At 43.2% G+C, this 25,159-nt stretch overlaps 1 long non-coding RNA gene across 1 annotated transcript; it reads right to left on the bottom strand.

Moving 5' to 3' along the window:
* Positions 1-4,005: 4,005 nt before the first annotated feature.
* Positions 4,006-18,568, bottom strand: LOC121143067. The gene is made up of 2 exons (XR_005880201.1): positions 18,412-18,568; positions 4,006-4,258 (listed from the first exon to the last, which is right to left on the bottom strand). It is a non-coding gene; the product is annotated as an uncharacterized LOC121143067 (long non-coding RNA).
* Between the last annotated feature and the right edge of the window lie 6,591 nt (positions 18,569-25,159).

Here is a 25,159-nt window from a genome sequence, read left to right as displayed (position 1 = left end):
TCTCTCATGTTTGCATTGCTCTTACGTTTTGAATTTAAACCCCTAACCTTTGGGGGATTTACTCTTGTGTGTGTATAGAGTGAGATGGCATGGGCCTGATTTAATCTCCTTCCCAATGGCCACCCTGTTATCTAACATTTATGAAACTGCTCAGGGATCACAGACAAGATGCTATTTAATAAACTAATTTGTAAATCTGTAAAAATGAAGATATTATGAGAACCACTAACAGACAAAATAATTTAAAAAATAAATGCCTTCCAAAAAGTAAACAGATGAAGCTGAACAAAGAAAGCCATGTTCTGGAATATGTGCAGATACGGGTCATTTCACAGGGGCTTTTCCACAGTGCTGAGCATCAAAGCCTTGTGCATACCAGGTAAGATCTCTACCACTGAGCTCCACCCACAACCACAGTGATTCTTAGAGACCCAATTTATCAAGGAGACATGACACTCTTAAATATGTGCCAACTGCCATACCCTTTGGGTGGTTTTCTAATGTAATGAAACTGTCATAATTCTCACCTGACAAAGGAGTTGGTTTAGAAAATTATTTGTTTATTTTTTGGGGGGTTGTTTTGCATTTCATCCCACAGAGCCAGAGGCAGAATCCAAAGCTTCAGGCTGCATTCACAGCAACATGGGGCTATCCTGACACATTTTCGGGTCTTAGGAAAACAACTAGATAGAGTACTGAGTCTTCCAGCTGTGACTTTTGATCCCTTGCTTTGGGCTTCTTACATTTTTACCAACTCATTTCCATTCTTCCAGAAAAAGTTCAGACACTGAAAACAGCAATTTGTTTTCTAGGGAAAAATTCTGAGACAGAACATTTTTTTTAACCTGAACAATTATGCAAATCCAGCAAAAGTAGTTCCAGGCTGCATTCCATAAGTCACTCGATTCCAAGTTAGTCCTGTGTGTTTCTCCTCCTCCACCAGCTAAAACGTTGAGGAATGAATTGTTCGATTTCATAAATACTTGGTGTTAATTACACACTAAATGATGAGCCCTGCTATAAGTAGAATCAGTTTGACATTAAGGGATGGCTCCAGAATCCAGCTTTTCAGGTGTGCACAGGTATGTAGATTAAGTAGCTAGGATTCCTACCTAAAGATTATGTTAGCTATTGGGATCTGAGTCAGCCAGAGTCTTCACTCGTGTTTATGAAACGCTTTTTCCCCAGGGAGTTCTCCTCACATTCATTATCTCATTAATCACCCAGCTATTCCCTTAGAGAAAGGAAAATGGGGAAACATGCATTCTATCAGCTCTCTGACTCCCAGGAGGAAATACACAGACTGTGAGAGGAAAAAATAATTTCCTTGTCTGTAAAATGAGTCCTCTGACTTAGTCCACGCCTTTTGCCCTCAGTACTTGGCAATGATGAGAGATTTGAGAGGTTCTTCACTCCTTAGGAAAAAGTAATTGCGTGTACCTAGTCAAGCAAACTATTAGAAATATGCTGCCATGAGAATCTTAATAAAAACTAAATTATGCTGTGTAGGAGCCGACTGCCACAGCGACTCCAGATACGTGTTTCTGGTGGATCCTTGTTAGAATTCCAATCAATGAGGCTGCCATAGGCTGTCCCATCCTTAAGCATGTTGTCATGCTCAGTCTGCACACACAAACATAAAATTAATTGGCACGTGGGCTACTACCTTTTCATACAAATTTTACTTAATCCTACTAGAAATCATAAGAAGAACATAAGAAGAAAGAACTAGAAGTGTACCAAGGACATTACACCCAATAGATTGCAGAGTGAGATTTGAAGTCAGTGTACGAGGCTTTGTGTGTGTGTGTGTGTGTGTGTGTGTGTGTGTGTGTGTGTGTGTGTGTATCAAGTCCAGAGGGTAACCTCAAGTGTTGCTTTTTGAGTGGCATTTTCCTGGTTTGTCTGCTTATTTTGCAAAGGGGACTCTTATAGGTCTAGAACCTACCAAGTAGGCTAGGCTAGCTGACCAATGAGCCCCAGAGATCCATTCATCTCTGCCTCCCCAGAGCTGGAAATATATATGCTTACTACTACATGGCCTTTTTGGTTTTGTTTTGTTTTTTTATTATGTGAATCTGAGGCTGGAACTCAGGTCTTCCCATAGGCCAACACATTACCACTGAACTATTGTCTCAGCTACAGGTGTTTTAAATTTTTAAATCCATTTTCTCTCCACGAATGGAATATCCACCAGCAATGACATGTTTCTTCTTAATTCCAGTGAATCTCAGCATTGCAATCTTGGAATTCTGAAACTGGCATGAGTCCGCACCTGTTGATTGTGCACTGTTTGGGGGAAATGCTGCTGCTTCAGGACACTGCTGGAGCTCAAGAGACCCACATGGAAGAGGAAAGACAGTTCTGCTGCCCAGGAAAGGCAATTCTGGGGTAGCTGACATGGCAGGAGAACTCATGGCCTTGGGCCTAAGAAAAATGCTATCCTGACTATTTTCTTAATAACCAACAGGTTAAAATTGTTACTATCATCACTCAATGGCATGAGCTTTCAATTTTGCTTTCTAAAAGATGCAACACACTTATATCAGGAACAGTGGATTTCACTTTTTGCAGAAATGGTGATTGAGCCCAAGGAGCGTGCACTCCAGCCAAATACTGTGCCACTGAGCTACATCCCCATCTTCCTATGACAGGGTTGATTCTTTTGCTATGACAATTCCAAAGCAATCTAAATCTCAGAAGATGGGCTAGTTAGGAGTTAACAGGAGACCCTTGGTTAGGTAAGTTGGTTGTGGTGTGAGAAGTAGTGATGGAAGGCTGTATGTTAGCTACTAAATTAAACCAGTCACCAATGGGCCCTAGTACTTCCTCACTAAAGCAAACTTCGTGAAAATTATGAACCATGTAGATTAAGAAATTCCAAACAAGCTTCTCATCTGCCCACCTGGTGCAGGGTAATGTAACAGTTACAACCACTTTATTCCAGGCTGTACTGTATGCCACATTCTCCCCTTCAGAGAGTATCTCTACAGCCTTGGGCAGTGACCCTGTCTGACCCAGATTAGATAAACCTAGGTAGCAATCACATTACCCGCTCTTTAACCATGTGAAACACTTCTGTGTACTAGTCCATTCGGGCTGCTGTGAGAAAACACATTAGAATGATTTATAAAGAGAAATTGCAAGGTATGGTGGCACACACCTGTAGTCATAGCACTCAAGAGGATGAGGCAGGAGAGGAGAGTTATAAGTTCTAAATTAGCCTGAGCTACTGGTTGAGATGCAACAAAAACAAAAACAAACAGACTTTGGGGCTGGAGAAATGGCTGCTCTTCCAGAGGATCCAGGTTTGAGTCCCAGCACCCACTTGGCTGATTACAACCATCCGTAACTCCAGCCCCAAGGGATCTAACAACCTATCCTGGCCTCCATGGACACCAGACACAAACATGATATTCAGACATACTTCCAGGCAAAACACCCATATATATAAAATGCTTGTAGAGCGTGTCTGAAGCCAAGTTTAATCTTTTTAGCACTGCAGGAACCCAGAATGGTAGCACATGTGTGTAATATAAGCACTAAGAAGATGACCACAGAACATTGAGAAATTCAACACCATCCTTGGCTACATAGTGAGTTGAAGGACAGTATGGGCTACATGAGTCTTAGAGAGAGAAAGGGAGAGAGGGACAGAGGGAGGGAGGGAGGGAGGGAGGGAGGGAGGGAGGAGGAGGGAGGGAGGGAGGGAGGGAGACAGACAATCACAGGTACTGGGAATCTAGGATCAAGGCTTCAGTAGGGTGGTGTTGGGTGCCGACCCCTCTCCACTTCTAACATGGTGCCTTGGGCTGGGGTATAGCTCAGTTATTTGTCTAGAGAACACAAAATTCTGGGATCGATTCTTAGCACTGCATAAACCAGGCTTGGTGGCATATGCCTGGTAATCCCACCTCTCCGGAAGTAGGGCAGAAGGATCAGAAATTAAAGGGTCATTCTCAGTTACATAGTAAGTTAGAGGCCAGCAGGCTACATACGAGCCTGTTTTAGTTTTTAGATTAATGTCTTTATTGGCAGGGAGCACATGCCATTCCATGCATGTAGAGGTCAGAGGACAACTTTGTGTCAGCTCTCTTCTTCCACCATGGAAGGTCAGGAGGTCAAATCAGTGGATCTGGCTTGGCTGCAAGCTCCCTTATCTGCTGGGACATTTCACCAGCCTCAAGACCTTGTTTAGAAAAACAAAGCCAGTGCCTTGCTGCTCCATCATCTGGATGAAGAACACTGCTCTTGCACGCTGGAAGAGACAGGGGAGGGAAAGGTATCTGCTGTTACAACACCAGGCTCGAGGAGGCCACCCAAGGCCACCTCCTCACACTGCTAATTTCTGTAACAAGAAACACATTCAAACCACTGTGCAGAAGGACTGTTTGCAGCGGGGTTGTGTTGGGGAGGTGAAGAGGGAGAGAAACTTCAGAAGACTGGAATGGAATCCAAAGGATTGAAAAGGCATAGCACAATATAAGACCTGCGTTTGACTCTCATTACCACCTAATGGTTTCTGGTATTCCTGCTAACCAAGTACTCACCTCCTGGTGTGTTACTATTTAGCACCAAAAAACAAAATAACAACAACAAAGATTGTGTGGTGTATGTGTATGTGTATTTCTATTCTGAAGAGATTGTTAGTGGTTAGGATTAGTGTTAGTTGCCATCCTCCCTGACTTGTCAAGCAGCTGTGGACAGGTCATTTGTCACACACAGGTCATTTATTTGAATTTCCACACAGCACTCTTGAAAAAGTCGTAAGTAAAAGGCAAGCCACAGGTGAACCAAATCTGGCCCATTGTCATGATTAGTTTGGTCCACACAATAGGGAAAGCACAGCATTTCATTTAAAAATAAGAATTTTCAGAGCTAGAGAAATGACTCATCAGTTAAACGCACTAGCTACCAATTCGCAGCAACCACACTGGGCACCTCATAACCACCTGTAACTCCAGTTCCTCAGGATCTGATGCCCTCTTCTGTCCTCCACAGGGACCCACGTATACACTGGCATATTCGCTGGGCCCACATGTTGGCATACACTCACAAAGACACATACATGCAAATAAAAACAAAACAAACCTTTTAAAATCATAGTAAGATTCTGAAGCCTTATGAAAACTGTAAAGATATTTCAGCACTTGGCAAAGCTAACTATGGCCTCTTTACAATGAAGCACGCTGTCTCCGATCTGCCATCTCCAAGGAGAATCCTGTTTTTTCTTACATCTGCTGCCTCCTGCTTACATAGCCCCTATTGGCTCCTAAGTTTGCAAACTCGGAATTAAGTTCTTCCTTTACTCCAATCATCTGTGGCCAGAATCAAGGAGCCAGGTGTCTGTTACAGACAGTACCACCCGGCTCCATCATCAAGGAACCCTGGACAGGAGCCTTCAGCAGGAAAGTTATAGGTACTGCAGGCATGCCAGGGTACAACCAATCCATTACACTGACAGAGTAACTGCATTTTAAAAAAGGATTTATTTATTACGTATACAGTGTTCTGATTGCATGTATTCTTATAAGTCAGAAGAGGGCACCAGATCTCACACAGAGTCACTGTGTGGTTGCTGGGAATTGAACTAAGAACCTCTGGAAGAGCAGCCAGTGCTCTTAACCACCAAGCCATCTCTCCAGTCCTGAGCAAGTGCATTTTTTTATAAATATCAATATGTATCATATAAATCAAGAGGTTATATCATATTCTTATAGAAAATAAATTTATATCCAGACATTGCCTGCTATTTGAATCTAATCTAATTAGGAAATAAAAACAAATTTAGGAAGTGGAAGAATAATGTATACATAGTCTTTTTATCCTCAGGATCTTGGGGAGAGCTAAAATATTCAATCTAAGAAAGACTTGGGAAAGGAGGCCTTCCTCCATGCAGTTATGGGAACACCATCATCCGTGCACCTATAGAAGCGCCATCATCCATGCAGCTATGGGAGCGCCCTCATCCGTGCAGCTATGGGAGCACCATCATCCGTGCAGCTATGGGAGCACCCTCATCCGTGCAGCTATGAGAGCACCATCATCCGTGCAGCTATGGGAGCACCCTCATCCGTGCAGCTATGAGAGCACCATCATCTGTGCAGCTATGGGAGCACCATCATCCATGCACCTATGGGGGCATCCGTGCAGCTATGGGAGCACCATCGTCCATGCACCTGTGGGAACGCCATCGTCCATGCAGCTGTGGGAGCACCATCGTCCGTGCACCTGTGGGAGCACCATCGTCCGTGCACCTGTGGGAGCACCATCGTCCGTGCACCTGTGGGAGCACCATCATCCATGCACCTATGGGGGCATCCGTGCAGCTATGGGAGCACCATCATCCGTGCAGCTATGGGAGCACCATCGTCCATGCACCTGTGGGAGCACCATCGTCCATGCAGCTGTGGGAACGCCATCGTCCATGCAGCTGTGGGAGCACCATCGTCCGTGCACCTGTGGGAACGCCATCGTCTGTGCACCTGTGGGAACTCCATCGTCCGTGCACCTGTGGGAACGCCATCGTCCATGCACCTATGGGAGTGCCACTGTCCATGCAGCTATAAGAGTGCCATCATCCGTGCTAATTGAAGACATTCCAGTAAGGACGCTTTGAGGTCACACATACTACTATCAGTAACCCCTCACCAATGTTCTGTGTTAAAAGTCATTGGCACCTTCGGGTGAACTGTGATAGAATTACATTTTGGTTTATCTTTGGGACCTTAGCGGGAGGAGGCCGATATTGTTCACATGTTCCCAGGGAATGAATTTTAACAACAGACTTTGTCTCACAAACAAACAAACAGAATGTCAAGCCTATGAATAAAAAAAAAAAACTAAACCAAAGTGACAGTAAATTTTGGGTGGGCGGGGGCGGTTGGAGACAGGGTTTCTCTGTGTAGCATTGACTGTCCTGGATCTCACTCTGTAGACCAGGCTGGCCTAGACCTCACAGAGATCCACCTGCCTCTGCCTCCTGAGTGCTGAGAGCAAAGGCATGAGCCACCAACACCCAGCGACAGTAATTTTTATAAGCATAATTATTTAAGGCCTGATGGTAGCTGTTTATGAGTCCTCCTCCTTTTCTGGGGACCTAGGATAAGCATCCAATGAAAGAAGTTCCTTGTTCATAAATTCTTTGTGTCATGCCCTTCACTAACTTCCTCACAAGATTTAGCATTTTTGCTTTGCGTTAATCACTTCCCTGAAACCTTGGAAGTCAGCAACAGCTGGCAGAACTAGTTTCCCCTTCATCCACTCATTGTTTGTTATGCTACATGCCAAATCCACTTGACAAATGGGAAGACCTTCCGAATGTCCAGACCATCCCATAAATCCTTTTCTGAAGCATTGTTACCTGCATCATCATCCTATATATCAGCCGATAAGCACCATGCTTGACTTCCCCATCTACAGACAGGATGCCTTGAAGGCTGCAGCCTCTCCTAAGTGCAGAGAATACAGTCATGATCCAAAGCTGGAAGGTAAAAAAAAAATGCTGTGCTGGTATCTCCATACCCATCAACGCAGAAGGACGTTTGGAGGATTGGGCTATTACCAAAGGTCCCTTTTTTGCAAGGCTTTTTTTTTCCTGTGTATTGTTTTGATGACAGTGGAGCACCAGCTCTTCAGATAAACACTGATCACTGCCTTGCTCACCCAATCTTCTATAACCCAAATATCACCTAACAGGCAATTCCCTCTTCCACAGTCCCTAAAAAGCATAGGGGTCTTTGAAGCCGTACACACCAGCTGAGCTCCACACTCACTTGGAAGCCATGCTAGTCTGTCCTGCGTGGTTCCTATGTCTCCTTCTTGAAATGAGCACACGAGAGAGCAATTTTGTCAATGTTAAAAAATAACTGTGCCGTGCCGTTCTGCCACCTTTGTCAATAGTTTTCTTTGTTGGTTCGTGTACTTTCTTCACGGGCCTTTCAGCACTCTTAGGAGACATTTGTGTATAATAACTTGCAGAAACTGACAAGATAACGTGGAACATGTTGAGGCTGTGTTTGCACAAGACTCTGGATGATTGGGAGAAAAGCTGAGACTTCCCGCAACACATTCTCAATTTTCTCCCCTAATATGTGCACAAGTCAACGGTTCCACTAGGGATAGTGCAGACCTTTTCCTTAGGGATTCCCTTGTGCAGCGTGAATATGGGGCAAAAGTCATGCAATGCCTTTTAAAGCAAATATTTGCACAGTAGATTCAGATGGCAAGGTGTGACAGTTACAAAAAAGGAGAGAACAAAAAGATACAACACAACAGGAATCAAGGTTAGCAACAATTACCCTCAAAATTGACACAAAATTTGGGGGGAGGGGCCGTCATCAATGATTCTAATCTGTCTCAAACAAATAGGCATCAATATGATGGAGTAAATGGGTAAAATAGGATCAATACAACAAAATGCTGTCTACCTGGACTAACAGTGTCCACCCTTGAGCATGTGAGCAATTCAGCATGGTCCAACCACTTGTGCTACACGATTTTATGAAAGCTGTAAAATCTCTCAAAGGAGTGAGAAGTCAATAGGGGTGAAATGTCTGTGACGTAGGGATGAGAAGGAAAAAAAATATAGTTCAAGTGTCTCTGTAAGCCCCTGTGAGCCCAGGTTAGATGATTCTGTGAGGTTTCTTGTGATGTCCTTGATCCCTCTGGCTCCTATAATTCTTCCTTCCCTTTTTCTGCAGGATCCCCTGAACTCCATCTAAAGTCTGGTTGTGGGTCTGCATCTGCTCCACCAGTTGGTGGATGAAACCTCTCTGAATTTAGTTGAGCTGGGCACCAATCTAGTCGCAGGAGATGACCAGTTCAGGCTACTTAACCATTATTGCTAGAAGTCTTAGCTGGACTCATCCTTGTAGATTCCTGCGAGATTCCATCATGCCAGATTTTTACCAGACACGGAAATGCTCCCCCATTTCCATGGTCTCTCTCAGGACTTTCCTCTTCTGCCCCCACATCCTGACTGCTCATGTTCCTATCTATCCTCAGTCCACTCATAATATCTCTTCCATTTCCCCTATCCAGGGAAATCCAGCCATCCCTCCACCATGAATCTTCCTTGTTACCTAGTCTCTATGAGTCTGTATATTGTATCCCTTATTTTACAGCTAATATCCACTTTAAGTGAGTACATACCATATTTGTCTTTCTGGGTCTGGGTGACCTCACTCAGGATGTTTTTTTCTAGTTCCATCCATTTGCCTTCAAATTTCCTGGTATCTTTGTTTTTAACAGCTGAGTTAATGTACCACATTTTCTTTATCTATTCCTCAGTTAAGAGACATCTAGGTTGTTTGCAGATTCTGGGTATTATAAATAAAGCTGCTATGAATATAACTGAGTAAATGTCCTTGTGGATAGTAGAGCATCCTTTAATATATGCCCAAGAGTGGTATAGCTGTGCCTTGTGGTAGACTGATTCCTAGTTTTCTGAGGAACTGCCATGCTAATTCCCAAAGTGACTTTACAAATTTGCACTCCCACCAACAATGGAAAACTGTTCTCCTTGTTCTACATTCTCACCAGCATGAGCTGTCACTTGTATTTTTGATCTTAGCCATTCTGACAGGTGTAAGATGGCATCTCAGAGTCCTTTTGATTTGCATTTCCCTGATGGCTACAGATGTTGAACATCTCCTTAAAGGTTTCTTGGTCATTTGAGATTCTTCTGTTGCAAATTCCATTTAGATCTGTACCCCATTTTTTAATTGGATTACTTGGTTTGTTGATATCTACTTTCTTGAGTTCTTTATATATTTTCGAAATCGGCCTCTGTCAGATGTGGGGTTTGTGAAGATACTTTCCTATTCTGTATGCTACCATTTTGTTCAATTGATAGTGTCCTTTGCCTTACAGAAACTTTTCAATTTCATGTATATCTTAGTGCCTGCATTATTGGTGTTGTGTTCAGGAAGTTGTCACCTATGTCAATGTGTTAGAGATTACTTCTCACTTTCTCTTCTATTAGGTTCAGTGTATCTGGATTTATGCTGAGGTCTTTGATCCACTTGTACAGTGTGATAAATATAGACATATTAGCATTCTTCTACATGTTGACATCCAGGTATGCCAACACTATTTGTAAAGATGCTTTCTTTTTCCCATTGTATAATTTTGGCTTCTTTGTCAAAAATCAGGTGTTCACAGGTATGTGGATTTATGTCTGAGCCTTTGATTTGATCCCATTGATATACCTGTCTGTTTTTATGCCAATACTGAAGCTCAAATTCTAATTGGTTTTAATAAAAATCCAGAGTCAGATATTAGAGGGAGAAAGCTGAAAGATGAGAGAAGCAGAGCAGCCAGCCACTAGAAAAGGGCTGAACTCCTGTCTCCACTCTCCTTATATTCCTCTGTCCAACAAGTCATGTCATTTGTCTCCTTTCTACACAGACATCCGGACCTCTATGGTTAACTAATGGCTAGCTCCACCCTCTGATCTTCAGGCTAGCTTTATTTGTTAGAACACAAACAAAATATCACCACACAATACTGTAGAGTTTGTATTATTATAGTTCTACAGTAAACCTTGACGTTAGGGATGGTGATATTTCTGAACATTGTTTTATTGTACAGGATTTGTTTTAGCTATGCTGGATTTTTTACTTTTCCATATGAAGTTGAGTATTATGTTTTCAAAGATCTGTAAAGTATTGTGTTGGATTTAATGGAAATTGCATTGAATCCGTAGAACATGGGATATATTTCCATCTTCTGATACCTTCTTTAAAGACTTAAAGCTCTTGTCATACAGGTCTTTTGTAGTTGAATGATTTTCTCTGTCACACTGGTCCCCCTGGACTGGTTTCTCTCTGAATCCCCGCAGCCACTTATGAAATAATCACTCATAGGCTAATATTAATCACAACTATGTGCCCAGTGGCTCAGGCTTATTATTACTAACTAGCTCTCTCTTATAAATTAACTCTGTGTACCACCACATGGCTGTGGCTTACCAGTAACGTTCTAGTTTCTTCTATGGCATCTACATGGAATCTTCCCAACTCCGCCTTCTTTCTTTCTGCATCTTTGTTTGGATTTCCCACCTGACTCTACTATGGCTGGCCACTGGTCAAAACAGCTGTATAAAGCAACACATGTTCACAGCATGCAGAAGGATATCCCATATCAGTCTTTCACTTACTTGGTTAGAGTTACCCCCTAGATATTTTATATCATTTGAGGATATTGTAAAGGGTGTTCTCTGATTTCTTTCTTGGCCCATTTATCATTTGTAAATAGGAAGGTTACTGATTTCTTTGGGTTAATCTTGTAAACAGCCACTTGACTAAAGGTGTTTTATCAGCTGTAGGAGTTCCCTAGTAGAATTTGGGGGGTTGCTCATATATTCTAACATATCATATGCAAATAATACTTCTTCTTTTCCAATTTGTATCCCCTTAATCTCATTTTGTTATTGTATTCCTCTAGCTAGAACTTCAAGCACTTTGTTAAATAGATATGGAGAGAGTAGACAACCTTGTCTTGTTCCTGATTTTATTAGAATCACTTTGAGTTTCTCTCCATTTAAGTTGATATTAGCAATTGACCTGTTGTATATTGCTTTTATTGTTTAGGTATGGTTCCTTGTATCCCTGATCTCCCCAAGGCTTTTTTTTAAATTTTATTTTCCAGTTTAAATTTAGATAAGAAACAAGGTTGCTTCACAAGTCAGTTCCAGGTCCCTCTCCCATTCCCTCCCTTCCTCCCGTGCCCCCCCCCGTTATCCCCTCATTTCTCCAGGGAGGGTGAGGCCCTCCATGGTCTCCCCAAGACTTTTATCATGAAGGGATGTTGGATTTTGTCAAAAGCTTTTCAGTATCTAACAAGATGATCATGTGGGGTTTTTTTTTCTTTGTTTATATGGTGGATAACATTGATAGATTTTTATATGTTGAACCATCCCTGCACCTCTGGGATGAAGCCTAAATGGTCATGGTGGTTGGTCTTCTTGATGTCTTCTTGGATTTGCCAGTATTCTAGTGAGTATTCAATGTAGCATTAATGTTGCTGAGTAAAATTGGTCTGCAATTCTTTCTTTGTTGATTCTTTGTGTGGTTTGGGTATCGAGGTGACTAGAGTCTCATAAAATGAATTTGGCAATGTTCCTCCTGTTTCTATTTTGTGAAATGGTTTGAGTATAGGTAGTAAGTCTCCTTTGAGAGTCGGGTAGAATTCTGTGCTGAAACTGTCTGATCCTGATTTATTTGTTTATTTATTTATTGGTTGGTTGGGAGACTTTTGCTGACTGCTTCTATTTCCTTAGGGGTTAATGGTTGACTAAAATTGTTCATCTGGTCTTGATGTAACTTTCCTCTTTAAGGACCTCTATCATCTTCATAAACTCATTTTAAGGTCAGTTTCTTGGGTTTCAGCTGTGTTGGATTGTTCAGGTCTTACTGTTGTAGGACAGCAGCTGGGCACTGGTGATGCCATGTGGCCCTTTCAGTTATTGTTTATGTTCTTACACTGGCATTTAGACATCTGGATTTGGGATAATTATAGGTCTTCCTGTTGATTCCTGAATTTGTCTTCATTGTACAGCAGTTTTTTCCTTGGTTCCTCTTTCCTTTCTGGTTTTCTTCCTGGATTCTATTCTGCCTGGCTTCTGGTAAAGCCAAAGACTTCTTCCAAGGCCTAGATATGGTACCCAGGGTTGGGGGTACAGGCAGTGGTTGTTGAGCAGCAGGCTTAAAGGAGTTTAACAGGCAGTGAACAGTGTCTTCCTTGGAGTCCCTAAGACCATTCTGGCCTCTGGTAAAGCTGCTGGGGCTGTGGGCCCTAGTGTGGAGCCACATGGTTCATTGTTAACAAATGAATCCCTCTACAGTCACTGTGAGTACCAAATTCATCCTTAGCTCCATCTTACCATCCTAATTTTTATTCATTTGGGAGTGGGAGTATATCAACATACATGTAGAGTTCAGAAGATGACTTGTAAGAGTCACTTCTCTCCTCCCATCATGTGGGTTCTGGAGCTTGAATTCAGGTCGTCAGTCTTTACCCACTGAGCCATCTTGCCAGCAGCCCCCACCCCCAGGTTCTTACCCATCTTTTTGTAGTACACATTTATGGAAATCACTCCAAGCATTTTTAATGAAATATGGTGAGAAAACAAATTTATCTATCACAAATGCCTACAGACCTAGCTTAAAATAAGCCAAATTAAAATTAATCTTGAACATCATTTAGCTGTGTTTCATGATTATGCAGGTCCCGGGGTCTTGCATTGCTTAAGGACATCAAGATGAACATCGGATATTATTGAGCTTTAAGTGTGATTCAGCCCAGAGAGGAGCCTAATGAATGGTGACTCGGATAAAGCACTCACTTTGTCACTAGCCCAGGGTGGGGTGGGGAGGGAGGTGTTTGGAAACCACCACTTTTCGTTTTTAAGTATTTCTAAGTTGATGTTTATTTCTGTCTGTCATCTGGCTGCAAGGGAATAAATATTCTTTCTACCTGAGTACACTACTTAAAATACTTAAGGTTTAATTTCAGTTAATAACGCCTAACATTGACAATTATAGAAGTAGCAACGCTTGTTCCTATTCACAATCAGAACTGGAACCATCAGAAGCACTGAAGTCGGGGGCTGCAGATGTAGCTCAAGTGGTAGAATGCTTCTGGCATGGACAAGGTTAGAAGCCCTGAACAGCATAAACTGGGTGTGACGGTACACACCAGCCACTCGGGAAGCGGGCGGGTGGGGTAAGTTCAGAGTCATTCTTGATAACAAGGGCTACATGGAGGTTTTGAGACCAGCCTCGGATACCTTAGACGTTGTCACGAAAATAAAGAAAGGAAGAAAGAAACCAAAAATATTTACAAGCATTCTTGTCATTTTCCTTAAAAAATTAAGAATCATACTATTCTTTTAAAGCCGAAATTACAATCAAGTTGGCAAAAATTAAGGCCATGAAAGCTGAAACTGTCAAAGCCAAGCATATCTAACTAAATCCCTTCTTCTGCAAATGAATTCTGCCTGGCAGATTTGGAAGTCAAGAAAGTCATCTCTGAGCCTACAAGATTTCCCCAAGTCTATCCCACACTTCCCTGCGTGATAGAAATACCACACCTCTTGGCAGCTTTGGGGAGGAAGAGTGCTAATGTCTTCTGTCACATTTTCAACCCGACATAAGTGACACTGGTCCATGGCCCAATTCCATCTGAGCACGAGGGGCTGCTTGTGGCCTCAACAAAGGGAGACTAGTGTGGCAGGATGAGGCTCTGCCAGAGGCTGCCACACACCTGCCAGTCACACTTGCTGTAGGCACATGACCACAGTGGTCCATTCCAAGACTGCCAGGCAGCCACTTGCTTCTGCCTCTCCCCTTCGTTTGCATTATGTGTGTTTGTCATACAGGCTAGTTATATACGGACATTTCCCACACATTTTTATTGTACGGTCTCCTGTCTGTGTTGCTGCCCTTTTCTCAGCCCTCACTATTCCCACTCGTCCCTCTTGTCCCCTTAGACCATTTCACTTCTAGTCCATCAACAGCCACACATGATTTTGTGTCTATATAAAATGTATGAGGAGTGAGAAAAGCATCTGTCTTTCTAAGACAGGCTTAACTTGCTTACTATGATGGTCCCTAGGTGTGCCCATTTTCCTGCAAGCGTCATAACTTTGTTCCCTATGGGTAGAAACTCCACTGTGTATACATCACATTTTCTTTACCTGTTTGCTGGGCACCGAGTTCCATAACTTAGCTGTTGTGACTGGTTCCACAGTTAAGTATTAATGTGCAAGTGTCTCCATGCTGTGCTGACTTGGAGTCCTTGTCCCATAGCTTTCCCTAACTTAACACTTAAAATCCTTACTTCTGGGACTTATGGGATGGCTGAGGGTAAATGCACTTGTCACCAAGCCTAATGACCTGCCTTCAATGCACAGGACCCACATTGTGGAAAGAGAGAGCTGATACCCACAAGTTGTCTCTTAACTTGCACATGTGCCATGGCACACGCACAAATAAATACATGTGAATTTCAAAAGCTCAATCCCTATTCCTCCCAAGGCACATTTGTGGAGACACATCAGATTTACACTTCTGAGAAGAATGACCACCCTGTATCAGATGGAGTTGATCTTCATTTTAGCAGTGGAACTGGTCCACTTTCCCCTCTGCAGGGCTTTCCCACTGATGCTGCAGCAATTGAACTGTGCCTGAACACCTATGGTCTGTCAGGATCTGTGCTAGAAGCTAGCTGTGTTTGTTTGATAAGGAAATTAGATGAAGCTGGAACCCGGAATGTTACTCAGTAGTAGAGCCCTTGCTTCCATGTGTACCGGCATAAACTCTGTGCTAAAAGGAAACAATAAATGATGTGGGAAGACATTAAAAAGAAACTAACCCAGCCTGAGGAAAAGAGCAGAGTCATGGAAGACTTTTTGAAGGAAAAAGCAGAGAATACGGCAGGCATCCCTGGGAGAGGGAAGAGCGAGCAGAGGAGAGGCAGGACTCAAGCAGAGCACATTGCAGGAGGCATCAGTGATGATGGTTCCAGGGAGGTAGGAAGGGCCTTGGGATGGGCCAAGGAGCCTCCCCCACCCTTGCCCCACCCCCAGAAAGCTTTAGGAGAGACTGGAAGATTTTAAGCAGGAAAATAGCGATGTTGTTTTCTTTTACAAAGACTCTGGCTATCAAAGATGAACAGGAAGACCTGGAAAGGGGCAGAGTCATTGCACTGGGCACTTCTGAGCCTTTCAGATGTCATCGTTTTTGCCAGAGTCAGGACGGAGGACGTGCCTCGGGGACTTCCAAGCCTTTGAGGCGTCAGAGCTGCTGAGTCTTCATGCAAGTACAACCTGGGATCACAAAGGACTGAAATCACGCTCTTGAACTGGGGGTTTGAAGGCTGAGAGAGCTCTGCCTCTCTCCTTTTCTCATCTCTGGAAGTGTTCCCACAGGGCTGGGCAGCAGTGCATTGTAACGGCGGCCTGCCCAATAAAGCTAACTGTGTTGGTTTTCCCTCCTGTCTCCCCTCAGGATGAACTAGATAAACCTAAACAGAAGACTGTTCCGGGTTCTGCTTTTGTGGGTCTCAGGTCAGAACTGCAGGCCACCATGCAGACTCAGGAGAGAGTTGGGCATGCCTTAACTAAAGCCCAGCAATGGACTACAGATGAGGGACACATTCACTTATCAAATCCATGTTAAGAATGTAAGATCAATGTGCTGGGAGAAGGAATGATGAAGAGAGATGAGCATGCTGGGAGGAGCCCAGGGTTTCCCGATGAGGTGGTAAGCCATATAAGATGACATGGGAAGGATCAGGGAATGTCAGTCTTACTTGCCATTTACTATATTCTAGATACAAAATACAGACTGTGAGGATCTTGGAGCATTAGGTGTATGAAGTGTTAAATCACTCAAAGGCTTATATCCTGCAGACAATTTCACATGTATAAACATACATATACATAGTGTACATAAAATGCAAAGAAATGAGGCCAAAGAAATAAGATGTGTGATGTGTTCAAGTCGAAGCTTCAATAAACTTGATGTCACTTACTCGTTAAGAGAGCCTCTTTGTGCTTTTGGGAGTGCCTTCAGAAGTGTGTGCAGTGTGTGCTTCCCCGGGAACAGTTCCTGCGCAACCTTAAGACAGACATTCCCAGTAACACGGCGAGTCGCCGTCTGCAGGCTGATGATAAGAGAATGGGCAATGTACATAGCTGTGTTATGGGATTGTACAAAAAAAAACCTTTTAAAAAGAAATCTTTAATGAACAATTTTATTTTTTGGAAGAATAAAAGCTTAGAAATCCTTTGCCAACACTTTATAAAGGATATTGGTGTTAACACCAAATACAGCGCATTTACATGCAGAGAGGAAATAAATTCTGTGTCACAGGCTTTTTCTTTGAGACCACCAACCAGCTCCCAAATCATGACACAGACTTATTGTTCCTTTTAAATGCTCGGTCTAGCTTAGGTATGTTTCTGGCTAGCTCTTATAACTTAGCCTAAACCTTTTGCCTTGGGGCTTGTTACCTTTCTTCTGTGCATCTTACTTTCACTGAGTCTCTATGTCTGGCTGGCTGGCATCTGTGCGGCTTCTTGCCCCAGGCATCTCCATCATTTTCTCTTCTCTTCTCCCTCGGTCTTCTTTCTCTCTCGAGCCTGTCTTTCTCCTCCTACTTATTCTCTCTGCCCACCTGCCTCATTTATCCTTTCTCCTGCTTAGCTATTGGATGTCCAGCTTTTTATTAGACCAATCAGGTGCCTTAGGCAGGCAAGGTTAAACAGATGCAACATATCATACATAATTAAACACACATGCTGACATCATTAAACAAATGCAGTGTAAATAAAGTAACATACCTTTACACAGTTAAAATAATATTCTGCAGCATAAACAAGTGTAACACGTCTTCACCTAGTTAAAATAACATTCTGTAACACTACGGTGGCGACAGTCTAGAGGGTGCTACAGACAGAAACAGACACACACACTGTCTGTAGCAGCTGGGCCAAGTATGCCTTTAACCAACAGACCAACAGCGTGTGCCTTAGGGAGTTATAATGGGACGCCACTCCTGGAATAACTTGTGAACAATAAGCTAAGATCTTTCCATGATGCCTTTCAGTTTTTAAGTGTTTGCAACTAGTAAGCTAAGTAGAATGGAGAGAAACAAGAAACTCCATATATGCAACGAAGTACACCTGGGGGCTATTCTGACTGAGCATCCCTATTGGAAACAAACTCTTGATTGGCTTCATATTTAGGAATGTGTGCGTGTACACATGAGGTACATCGGGGCGTGACTTAATGCAAAGGACCATGAAAGATAAAGTACCACGTACACTTCATTCACTGAGTGTGAAGGTAATTTAATACAGCACTTTCAGTTTTCCTGGGGAGGTCAGGTGGGAGCCGGCAAGATGGCTGATGAGGTAAAGGAACTTGCTGCTAAGCTGGACAATCTGAGGTTAATATGCAGGTTCTAGATGGTGGAGGGTGAGAATCTACACCTTAAAGTTGTTCTCTGACCTCGGCATGTGTGCTGTGGTAGCTCATGCCCTTCAGTAAAAAACAAATAAATGTTGAAAAAGAATCTGATGGTGGACCTTAGTACTTCAGTGCTGTTCTGGAAGGAGTCCCAATTTGAGGTATTTGGGATTTTTTTTTTTTTTTTACTTTTCTTGAAAATAAATCCTTTTCTCACAGAATATACCCCAATTTCTGTTACCCCTTCCTCTACCCTCCCAACTCCTCTCCTCCTTCTCCCACTGGGACCCACTCCCCTTCTGTTTCTTAGAGAAAAAAAAAAAAGGTTTCTAAGAGATATATTAAAAATATAACAAAATAAAATTGTTGAGGAAAATGTAGCAGTACACGGGATAAGGATATTGTTGGTTATTTATTGTGAGAAATTACTTACATGAGAAACTGAAAGCCCAGGTTAGTCTCTGCAGCCTTTCACGTCCTGACCGGTGTAAGCGTTTCGGGTGGATCGGGATGGAACAGGAGTGGGTCAGGTATTCTGGCACTTGGGAGCCACAGAATACTGAGTGTTACACAGCTCAGGTAGAAAGGTATCCTGGAGCTCGGGAGTCAAGGACTACCACAGGTTGCAGTAAGCTTAGCTGCTTACAGCCCAGCCTCAGGGAAAGGCTTCCCAGTGTATCGGCTCCCCTGCGGCAGGACAGGGTCTTCCAGCTGGGGATGGTCACCTAGTGTAGCAGTTTTGTTGGGCTGGAAGTTTCTTGGGCGAAGTTACTACAATTCAGCTCTGCTCCTGGAGAGCAGAGAGCAGACAGCAGGGAACGGAGTGTAACAACTCTGCTCTGCCGAGGAAGGTTTCCTGGGCAAGTGTTACAGCCCTGCTCGCTCTGCCCAGGGTTACCACCCCAAAAGAAGATCTTCACCCAAAGCTCATCTGAAGGGGTTTATTGGAAGGAAGCAGCTGGACCAGACAAGCTGAACATACACAGGGTTTATATAGGGATTCTTGGGGGCAGGGAAGTTTTTCCAGAGTAGGGATTGGTCTGATTTCAGTGCTGAGCTCAGATTGGCTAGAGCTCTGTACAAGGATTGGTTAGTTTTCTGCACAGAATTAAGGTTTCAGGGCCAAAGTGTGTTTCTTTCTCTGGTCCTTTTTAGCCAATTTTAGGGCCAGGGTGCATTTCTTTCACTGACTCTGATTCCAGGGACAAAGTGTATTCCTTTGGTACTGGTTTCAGGGTCAAGGGTACATTTCTTTGGTTCTGGTTGCAGGGCCAAAGTGTGTTTTTTGGCTCTGCTCAGGGTGTGTTACTTTGACTGGCCCCTTTTCCCTACAACCAGAACCCGAAAAAGAGAGCGAGTGAATCTCCTCTCAGCCCTTTATTCCACACGCCCGTATGCACCTGTAGCCATGCCCAAAGCAGGCACGGTCAGTGGCACGGGTAGCTGGATCTCTCCCTACAGAAAATATAGTAAGATAAGACAAAAATTATCATCGATGTTGGACAAGATAAACCAACAGAAGACAAAGAGCCTAGGAAAAGGCACAAGAATCAGACACCCATCCATTTGCACAGCCAGGAGCCCCATAAAATCCCTAAGCTGGAAGCCATAACACATCCACAGAGGACCTGGTGCAGACCCTGCAGGCACTGTGTGTGCTGCTACGGCCTCTGTGTGCTCATGGGAGCCTTGTTCAGGTTATTCTGAGGGCCTTGCTCTCCTGGTGTCCTCCATTCCCTCTGGCTCTTACACCCTTTGCACCTCCTCTTCGGTGGGGTTCCCTGAGTTCTGAGGAGAGGGATTCAATAGACACATCCCATTTAGGGTTGAATGTTCCAAGGTCTCTCACTCTGCATGGTGTCTGGGCCTCTATACAACTGAGAGTTGTCTATGTAATGGACGTGTAGGGTAAAAGGGCCAGCCAAAGAAACCTACTTTGGCCCTGAAAACAGAGCCAACTATGCCCCTGACCAACTGAAACATGAAACCAACCAATCTCTGAGCACCCTGAGCAGGAAACCAACCAATCCCTGGGCACCTTGACTCTGAACCCAGAGCCAGTGAAAGAAACACACCTAGGCTCTGAAATACGAGCCAGTGAAGGAAGCACTTTATCCCTGACCCCAGAACCAAAGAAAAAGATCCTGACATTGAAACCAGAGCAAAAGAAACACACTTTGTCTCTAGAATCAGAGTCAGTTAAAGACATACACCCTGGTTCTAAAATTAGAGTCAAAAGGCTAAAAAAGGACCAGTGATAGAAACAGTTTCCCCCAAATCAGAGCCATCTCTGTCCCTGACCAACTACACTAACGGGCAGGAAAAACTAACCAACCCCCAGGGAAAACTCTGCCCCTAAGAAGCTCTGTATAAGCCCCTCCGCCTATTGAGTTTCTGGTTATGCTTTCCCGTCCTGGAAGAGGCAGCCCACTCTTCCCGGATTCTTCCTTCCCTAAATAAATCTCTTTCTCACAGGGGTCTTGGGTGAAGATTTTCACTTGCTGAGACATTCCCTTAGTGGGGCTCAGCAAGGCTGAACAGAAAAAAAATAACAATGTTTCGAGGGAGCCGGAGGACATTTCTGCAGGGGCTTCCCCTTCAGCAAACTGCAGGACAAGGGCCAAAGAAGCACTTAGCTCTGCAAGGACCATCTCTGAGGGAAACAATAAGAGCTCAGCTGTGCTGGCCATTTCTAGAACAGGATTGCTATATCCTGTGGGGAGACCATCCCCCACTGCACCCCAGCCTCAGGTAGCCTGGCTACCAGACAAGCCAGGACACCTTTCTCTCAGGGCTGAGATGTCCCAATGTGGCTCCAGCCTCCAGAGCTGACCTATTGTATAGCTCTAGGTAGCCTGGCTTCTCCATAAGTCAGGACACCTTTGCAACTCCAGAGCTGTAACACTCACACTCACTTACAGTAGGTCTCTGTGTTCAATTGAGAATTGAATTGTGTTGAAAAGCTGTGGTACAGAGCACATCCTTGCCAGTAGTGTCTCATACCTTGAAATATCTGAATACTTGATTTTTAAAGCAGCATTACTTCATTTTTGTAACCTCATTTGCTAATAACATTGACTAACATTTCACACATTCACTGATCATTCATGCTGAATTGCCTGGGAATGACTTGTCCGTTGATCTTGATAATCGCATCTTGACACTACAATGCCTTTCTGGATTAAAAACATTAAGCTGCTATCACTGATGGACCGTTTCAGTCTGTTCACCTTTTGGCTTTGTTTAGCATGTGCGTGTACATGTGTGAATGTGTGAAGGCAGAGGTTGTCAATGGGGATCTTCCTCAGCCACTCTCTAACTTAACCTTTGATACAAGTTTCTTCATTTCGGGACCTCACCAATTTGGGTAGGCTGGCTAGACTGTGAGCTCCAATCTCCAATGGTGTGCCTGCCTCCTCCCCAGAATTAGAGGTGTGCACTGCCACACATAGGTTCTTACGTGTGCTAGGTATCCAAACTCAGACCGCTGGCTTGGGGACAAGCACTTTGCCATTTTCTCAGTGCCATCTGTTCCTTTTTACTAATAACTATGAGTGTGTTAAAAGCTTTCAAAATCAATTAACTGTGATTAATTTTTTTCTCCTAGTTTGAGGCACTGATATATACTGCACATACCAAATATTTTTTCTATTTAGATAATGTAAGCTTCCTTTGTGAAAGAGTGTTAGTGAACTAAAATTAAGTAACCTTGCATACAATAGAGAAACCCAGCTTGGTTCTGATATGTAATTCTCTCATATAACACAAAATTTCATTTGCTAATATTTTATCTTGAAATTCTGCATGAAGTATTACATAAGGTTAGCTTTTAGATGCTCAAACTGTCCAGAATTCATAAATTTCATTTTTTAGTCTCTAAGAATTTGTGTAAGAGTTGTGTGTGTCATGAATTGAACCTCGGGATTTCACACACCAGACAAGACTGGCTTTAATCTGTCATAAAATATTAAACTGAATCCACCACCAAATCCACTGGGCCTGGCGACTCCTCTTACACAAGGATTTTACTTCCTTAGTGTTTGTGTGGCTTCCGTCTCTAATGCTAGCAAATTAGTTTCCTAAAACCACACCTATGAAAGTTAGGAGTTACCACCTTAGTAAGGAGTTCCAGTTTGCTCTCATCATCTAGAACCTGGACCTCTGTGTGGTAATGCCTTCCCACAATGGCTTTAGGTTTGGATATATAATTTGTTTTAGCCAATTAAGAAATAGCAAAATTAACAATATTTTAAAATTATTTGCTGCTTTTGGAACCTCACAATTACTACTATGTGAACGAAGATGACACAGACCCCATCACCTGTCAACCTAACCAAAATGCCAGTCTCAGCCCAGGAATCTGTGTTGGATGGTAAACCAGACTGTGGAAAAATGACAGAGTTGTGGATCTTGAGATGAGAGGTTCCAGGAATATCCTAATGCAGTCACAGGTGTTCTTATTGGAGGGAGTGATGTGATGACAGGAGTAGAGACTGGAGTGACAGTCATGGCCAGGAAACAGGAAACCTGGGATGGAAGAGAGGAGGAATGGGTTCTCTCATAGAGCCTGGAGAAGCCCGCCCCACTGACTGGAATCAGACTCACACTGCACTTCTCATCTCTGAACTAAGAGAATTTATGGAGGGGGAGGGGTGGCTAGATAAAAGGCCTAGATATACAGACTCACAAGCCACCATGGACTTGTGTTTAATTAAGCCACTTCATCTTAATGTGTCACCAACAGGAAACAAATACTGATTTTGGTATTACCTATGGTTCTGTAACAAATAGTTTAAAAAATAGAGCATGAGCACATGCTTGCAACCCCAGCACTTGGGTAGAGGTGGTAGGAGAATCAGAAGTTTGAGGCTATACTGAGCTATAAATATGAGATCTTGTTTCAAAAGACTAACAACAAAAAGCAGAAATAGCTAGGGAATTGGCTAGTGAGAAGATACATGAAATATGCAAAAGTTAATATTGTTGGTTATGTGAGGTAATATACAAGCTAACTGCTTAATTCATTCTATAAAACATATTTCAAAGTACCATTTTGTATACCATAATATAGAAATTTTTTATCAGTTTAAAATAAATGAGAAGGGGGAGAGTAAGAATGTATGAAAGAATGTTTGAGGGGAAATTGCTCAATATACAATACAGACTTGTCTGAAAAAAAAAAACTAAATACAGAAGAAACGAAAACTAAATAAGAGGGTCGAAAGACGATGGTTCAATGGTTGAGAGCACTGGCTGCTCTCACAGATGATGCGGTTCAACTCCCAGCACCCACATGGCAGCTCACAACTATCTATAAGTCCAGTTCCAGGGGATCAGATGCCCTCCTTTGGCCTCCATGTACACCAGGCAATTATGTTGGTGTACAGACATACATGTAGGCAAAACGCCAATACATTAAAAATTAAATTAAAAGAAAATGAAACAAAGTATACTGAAAGGGACTCAACATTGTGCTAGTAGGAAAAAAGCCTGTTAGAAATGTAGATGCTTTCTGGAATAGTGATGTATTCCTGAATCCTACCTAGTAATTAGAGGCAGGACCAGGAAGATGAGTTCAAGGCCAGACTTGACCGAATAGTGTATTCAAGGTCATCCTGGGCTACATGAGACCCTGTCTAACAAAAGAAACAAACCAACAAAAGGACACGTGGATGATAGTGATGCTAGCAGCAGGAACCCAGAAGTAAGGATCATATCAGAAAGGGCTGTATCCTCTAGAGAAATGGCTGGAAGAAATACACGTTCTGTGTTGAGAAGTCTCTGGAAAGAAATGAGGAGAGTCGCTGGAAACAAGGCAGAAAGGGGTCCTTCTGTACAGTGGAAGAAAACTGAGTTGAATGGTCTCGCTGGTGTGCAAAGTGAGTGTGGACATGAGCAACTTGGATACTTTACTGAGATTCCGGAGGTGTAGTCTGGTGTCCCCTGCTGCTTTTACTACACTGTGAATGGGAAGACACAGATCGAGGAACAAGAACTTAATGACACAGAAAGTTCTCTACCTATCCAGGTAGTAAGGGGACACTACTTTACCTTACCAGGTAGTAAAGGAAGCAGCGCCTTTAGGAGATTTGCTGTCAACCAATGTATGCTCTGAAGAGGAGGCTGAACCACCTTTTACCAAGTCAGTGTAGTGGCTAATTTTATGGGTCAACTTGAGTGGATAAAGGGATACGCAGATAGCTGGTTAAGCATTATTTTGGGGTGTGTCTATAAGGATATTTCTGGAAGATATTAGCAGCAGAATTAATAAAGACTTGCCCTCATCAGTGTGGTAGGACATCAACCAACCCACTGAAAGCCTAACTAGAGAAAACCAGAGGAACACCAATGTGCCTTGTTTAGTCTGGGGCATTCATCTTCCTTTGCCCCTAGACATAGGTATTTTATTCTCATACATCTAGACTCAATTCTTAACTTAATCACTGGCTCCCCTGGTTCTGCGAGCTTCAGGCTTGGCCTGAATTACACCACCAGCCTCCAAAATCAAGGGAGCCAATTCCTGTAGGGGCATTTTATGTATCTGAACTCTACACAACACCGCCTCTGCTTCGGAAGAGCTCCAGTCCACAGGTTTAGTGCTCCCAGTGTTTCCAAAGAAACACAACTGTGAGGGTGAGCTTTGTGAACTGGAGCTAGGATTTCTGGAGCAGGCTCTCTAAGCTGATTGGATTTAGAGATATCAGTGACTCGCTGTCTCATGGCTTTGATAGTGTGTACTGCAATGTGCTCCCTATATCAGCCTTGGATACTCCAAATCACTTCCAGAAAGAAGCAAGGAGCTAAGCAACTCAGTAAAGGAGCTTGTTGAACGCTTAGAAAATTAATGAATGATGAATGTCACTGAATAAAGTGACAAGAGAAATGACCAAGCTCTAACTCATACGCTGTATAAATGACCTCAAAGAACCTAGGTGTGCTCCGAAGAGAAAGCTAAGCAATTCAAAACCAGATCCTTCCCTGAGCGGCTGGACTGGCATGCAGGCTTAAGCACATAGGGTGGACACTAGCAAGGGGAGGTGACTGACTCAAGAACAGACACTTGGAAGCTGGAATGAGGACTGATGGGGCAGGGGACACGGATTCCTAAATTCTGATTCTTCTTGGCTAGTAAATGCTTCCCTCATCTCCACTCTGTCAGCCACAACCTTTCTATCCTCTTC

The sequence above is a fragment of the Mesocricetus auratus genome, unplaced genomic scaffold (genome assembly GCF_017639785.1).
Source record: "Mesocricetus auratus isolate SY011 unplaced genomic scaffold, BCM_Maur_2.0 Super-Scaffold_100011, whole genome shotgun sequence".
NCBI lineage: Eukaryota > Metazoa > Chordata > Mammalia > Rodentia > Cricetidae > Mesocricetus > Mesocricetus auratus.
This window is presented reverse-complemented; position numbering and strand designations above follow the sequence as displayed.